Source organism: Malaclemys terrapin, chromosome 1, assembly GCF_027887155.1.
Source record: "Malaclemys terrapin pileata isolate rMalTer1 chromosome 1, rMalTer1.hap1, whole genome shotgun sequence".
Taxonomy (NCBI): domain Eukaryota; kingdom Metazoa; phylum Chordata; order Testudines; family Emydidae; genus Malaclemys; species Malaclemys terrapin.
In genome coordinates this window covers 237,152,467-237,158,466 of record NC_071505.1, presented here as the reverse complement: position 1 = coordinate 237,158,466, position 6,000 = coordinate 237,152,467, and positions in this window count along the sequence as shown.

Below are 6,000 nucleotides of genomic sequence, written 5' to 3'. Positions count from 1 at the left end.
ATTTCCTCTTTATTCCTCTGAATATTTGATATAAACAGTTAAAACACTAGAAGTAGTCTCACTTAATCTTTAAAGAACTGTAGCCTTCAATGCATGTAGGATGAACTTTGCATACTAATGGCTTTCTTTCTAGGAAAGTTTTGAATGCCCTCTGACCAGACAAATGGATCAAAATTGTAAAATATGAGTGAGTCCTGTTTCTCCAATGTGAAAGGAACAACACATAGGCAGGCAAAATATCACATTGTTCCTTTTAAATAAATCCATTTGTATTTTGTACCAGAAAAAAGGAAAATATATTTTTAACAATTTTTATAAACTGCAAAGTATTCTGAATCCCTTTAGTCATCACTTAAGAATTCACACCTCTTAATTTTCTCACTTCTGATCAAAAGAGAATTGCTCTATAATTCAATTAAAGTCTTTGCAAGCAGAGGCATTCCTTCTAGGAAAGGATCACCTGGCAGGTGTTTGTACATTTAACTGTTACTGAAGATTTAGACCCTGATCCTGAAACTTTATCTGAAGGGGTGGACCCTCATGCACAAAGACCAGCTGATATCATTGGAGTCCAGCCATGGGCATGCAGTTGCAGGATTAGGGCCCAAGTTATATTCATTAAGTATTTTTCTGTAAGATGAAATCCCTTCAGAACAACCCAAGTGGATAACTACAAAAGCAGCAGCATTATTTCTTGAAAGTCCCAACCAGAAGTATTTGCATATAATTAAAAAACATATGAATAAGAAAGTAATTTCTCGGAGTTATAAGAAGAATGTAACTGAGTTGCAGGTTCAATCTCTATACATTTTAACTGGAGTCAACTCTGTGATGCTTGCTCAAGAGAGCGTACAGCGGTTGTGGATACTGTTCTCCCAGATCAGGGGTTCTCAAACTGAGGGTTGGGACCCCTCAGGGGATCGCAAGGTTATTATATGGGGAGGGGGTTGCAAGCTGTCAGCCTCCACCCCAAAATCTGCTTTGCCCCCAGTATTTAAAATGGTGTTAAATACATTAAAAAGTGTTTTTAATTTATAGGGGGGGAGGGGTCGGACTCAGAGGCTTGCTGTGTGAAGGGGGTCACTGGTACAAAAGTTTGAGAACCACTGTCCTAAATAAGCTTCCCGACCACAGAGCCAAGGCAGAGTAAAGGGTCCTTATATGTATAATTTCTCTCAGAAATTCACGCATAGTCAAAAGACAACAAGGAGTCTGGTGGCACCTTAAAGGCTAACAGATTTATTTGGGCATAAGCTTTCGTGGGTAAAAAACCTCACTTCTTCAGATGCATGGAGTGAAAGTTACAGATGCAAGCATTATATACTGACTCATGGAGAGCAGGGAGTTACTTTGCAAGTGGAGAACCAGTGTTGACAGGGCCAATTCAATCAGGGTGGATGTAGTCCACTCCCAATAATAGATGAGAAGGTGTCAATTCTAGGAGAGGAAAAGCTGCTTCTGTAATGAGCCAGCCACTCCCAGTCCCTATTCAAGCCCAGATTAATGGTGTTAAATTTGCAAATGAATTTTAGTTCTGCTGTTTCTCTTTGAAGTCTGTTTCTGAAGTTTTTTTGTTCAATGATAGTGACTTTTAAATCTGTAATAGAATATCCAGGGAGATTGAAGTGTTCACTTACTGGCTTTTGTATGTTACCATTCCTGATGTCCGATTTGTGTCCATTTATTCTTTTGCAGAAGGACTGTCCGGTTTGGCCAATGTACATGGCAGAGGGGCATTGCTGGCACATGATGGCATATATAACATTAGTGGATGTGCAGGTGAATGAGCACTTGATGGTGTGGCTGATCTGGTTGGGTCCTCTGATGGTGTCGCCAGAGTAGATATGGGGACAGAGTAGGCAACGAGGTTTGCTACAGAGATTGGTTCCTGGGTTGGTGTTTCTGTGGTGTGGTATGTAGTTGCTGGTGAGTATTTGCTTCAGGTTAGGGGGTTGTCTGTAAGCGAGGACTGGCCTGCCTCCCAAGGTCTGTGAGAGGGAGGGATCATTTTCCAGTATAGGTTGTAGATCGTGTAAGTGGATCTCTTGTGTGGACAATGCTTCCTCAGCTCTCGTCCCCTACTGCCCCACCTCTACTTGCGCTACATTGATGACATCTTCATCATATGGACCCATGGAAAGGAGGCCCTTGAAGAATTCCACCTGGACTTCAACGATTTCCACCCCACCATCAACCTCAGCCTGGACCAGTCCACACAAGAGATCCACTTCCTGGACACTACAGTGCAAATAAGTGATGGTCACATAACCACCACCCTATACCGGAAACCTACTGACCACTATACGTACCTACATGCCTCCAGCTTCCATCCAAGACACATCACGTGATCCATTGTCTACAGCCAAGCCCTAAGATACAACCGAATTTGCTCCAACCCGTCAGACAGAGACAAACACCTACAAGATCTTTATCAAGCATTCTTAAAACTACAATACCCACCTGGGGAAGTGAGGAAACAGATTGACAGAGCAAGACGGGGACCCAGAAATCACCTACTACAGGACAGGCCCAACAAGGACAATATCAGAACACCACTGGCCATCACATACAGCCCCCAGCTAAAACCTCTCCAGCGCATTGTCAATGATCTACAACCTATCCTATGGGATAGCTATGGGATAACTACCCACAGTGCAATGCTCCGGAAATCAATGCTATCCCCGGAACATGGATGCACATTGCCGAATTAATGTGCTTAGTGTGGCCGCATACATTCGATTTTATACAATCGGTTTCCAAAATTCAAATTCTGTAAATTAGGATTAATCCCATAGTGTAGACATAACCTCACTTCTTCAGATGCATAGAGTGAAAGTTAGGGTTTTACCCATGAAAGCTTATGCCCAAATAAATCTGTTAGTCTTTAAGGTGCCACCAGACTCCTTGTTGTTTTTGTAGATACAGACTAACACGGCTACCCCCTGATAGTAAAAAGAGTAATTAAAATAATGACTCTGTTATTTGCAGAGAAAAATGTTGCCTGGTCAAAAAAGTACTGGACCCAATATTGTGACCTCATTCTCATACTCATACCATTCAAAAGAGACAATACTTTAGGCTTCCTCTCTGCCCCCCTCTTCTAAATACAAGATATTAAAATGTAGATTTTATAGCACACTCTGGATGACCTAACTCTTCCATCAGGAAACCAGTACCCCCAGTTTTGTGATGCTAATTGGACTGGTTCAGTGGCAGTCGCAGAATAATGGATCAACTTTCTGTTGGTGAGAGACACAGCAGTTGGTCCAATAAAAGAGATTACCTCACCCACCAGGTCTCTCTAATATCCTGGGACCAACACAGTTACAACTACACTGCATTCAGAATAATGAGTCTTGCCAGCAGTAAAATCAACAGGAGACCCTACTCTGTAATATATATTTACTGGGTGGTCACCTGATAAAGACGGGAAAAATAATCTTATCCACCTATTTTCTCCTTTTGTATATATCAAGTGTATCCAATTTGAACATGTTTTCATGCAGCTTTCTCTTCCTTTTGATGACACAAGCTGAGTCAGATATTAATCCTGGGCTGCTTTAAGTATTTTAATATTATCTATTATTTTTCATCCTAAGTTTAAAAAAATGAAGTTCAGTTTGCATTCATTTTAAACGGAAGCTCCAATTTCAGAGGTTGGGGTTCCAAACTAAGCGAGAATCTTTTTCTCGGTCGGTTTTTCCGTGCGCTGATACTAATGGGAAGTAATAGCTACTTTTAAAACCCGCCTCACGCAGAGTAGATATGGCTGAGGTTGAACTTGTTACTCAACCTCGGCTTGCAACAGGCGCAACACGTGGGGCTCCAGCGGCACCTAGCACGCGCCCAACCTCTAGCTAGGGCTGGGGTCTGAGTTCGGATTCTTGGTCAGTCCTAACTCCTGGGAACAGCTGCCAGGGACACGGCTCCGGGGGAGGGGGTCCCGACAGCTTCCCAGGGCTGCGGATGCGGGGTTGCTCCTGGCTCCCACTGCCTGTCTGGGCAGCGCCTTCTGCGGCGGGGTCGGGGGCAGAACCGACCTGCGCCGGGCTCCCCGCGACCCGCCCGCCGCCGAGCCCCGACCCCGGAGCCACCCTCCCCGGCAGGTGCCCCGAGGCGTGTTGGACGGTAACCCCGGCTGGCTACCCCGGGGCGCGGCGGGGGCGGGAGGTGTTAAGCCGGCTCCAGGGGGCCGGGGCTCCCGGCGCGGAGCGCGGGAGGGTCCCACAGGCTCACAGCCCCTATTCCGAGCGCGGCCCCCTGGCCAGCGGCATCCGCGCGGTTCCCCGCCCGGAGACTGACCCGGCCAGCCCCCGCTCCCCGCACCTACCTGCCGCTGCGGTGCTGCTGCCGCCTCCTGCCAGCTCCCGCCCGCGTCAGAAGCGAGCGGGCGGGGCCGGGGTGGCAGTCGCGGAGCCGGAGAGACCGAGCAGCAAAGGAGCTGGGACCGGGAGCGCAGCGGCCCTGGGTCCCCTTTTTCTCCCCCCCCCCCCCCGAAGAGCCCCGATGGCAGCAGGGGCACCTGAGCGGGTCCCTGCTCCCAAAGGATGGGGGGGGGGTGTCTCTGCTGTGCCTTTACAAGCCCGGCCCGCTCTGGGGCCCCATTGCCCCCAGCCAGACCCCTCTTGCTACAGCAGGTGGGGCAGAGTCCGCTGTGCCTAGGCTCACTCACAGCCAGGAGGGGGAAGCAGCTGTCCCGAGTTTATAGGTATTCGGGGCTCAGTCTTATATTGGCACCTCTTAACCCACCACCACCACCCCACTTTTTGACACTGGTTATATGGTCACCTTACAGCCAGCCGCTGCTCAGCCCCAATGACCTGGCCCCAGCCACTAATGAGGCCTTGTCTGCTTAGGGTGGGGGTGGGGGGAGAAGAGATTTAACCCTACCCTGCCATGAGTGCAAGGGACTTGACAAGATGGCCTACTGAGGTGCCTTCCAGTCCTACACTTCTATGAGTCTATATTAAAAGTCCCAAGCCTAGGGGGCAGGGCCACCAGCTAACCCAGCTACTGGCCATGTGCGGCTTGTTATGTTCACCAGAGATGCAAATGCAGATGCAAAAACTGCTGCTATATCTCCACTGCTACCATGATCAAACCCTGTGCCCCAACATGCCTTTCAAAATCCGTGGATCCTACACATGCCAATCACAACCTGTGGTGTACCTCATCCAGTGCACTAAATTCCACAATAGGAACTATGTGGGTGAAACCAGCCAATCACTACGCTTTCGAATAAACTCACACAGGAAACTGCTAAGACAAAAATACCACATCTCCTGTGAGGGAGCACTTTTCATAACGTGATTGCTCTATAGCTGAGCTCTCTCAGTCCTTATCCTCAAAGGAAACCTGCACAACACTTTCAAAAGATGAGCCTGGGAGCTTAAATTCATAATTCTCCTAGACACTAAAAATTATAGACAGAATAGGGACACTGGATTTATGGTTCATTACAACAACCTGTAACCCCCAACTGCATAGGCACCGACTCCATGAGTGTTCTGGGGTTAGAGCACCCACAGGGAAAAATTAGCGGGTACTCCGCACCCACCCGGAGCCAAGCTATCCCCGCCTCCCCTTCCTCCTCCCCCATGCGTGACATGTCCCTGCTTCTCCCCCTCCCTCCCAGGGCTTCCCTCCTGCTGTCAAACAGGTGATGCTTAGGACTTTCCAGGAGGGAAGGGGAGGAGCAGGGAGGGGCACATTCAGGGGAGGAGGTGGAGAAGAGGCGTGGCAGGCGCAGGGACTTGGGGGAAGGGGGTGGAATGGGGACAGGGTAAGGGTAGGGCAGGGGCTGGAAGAGGCAGGGTTCCCCCCACTCTGACATCTGGGGTACAGATATGGGGACCCACCTGAAAGACCCCTAAATTTATATTCTACCAGCTTAGGTTAAAACTTCCCCAAGGCACAAATTCCTTTCCTTATCCTTGGACAGTATTGCTGCCACCACCAAGTGATTTACACAAAAATCCAGGGAAGGGTCACTGGAAATCC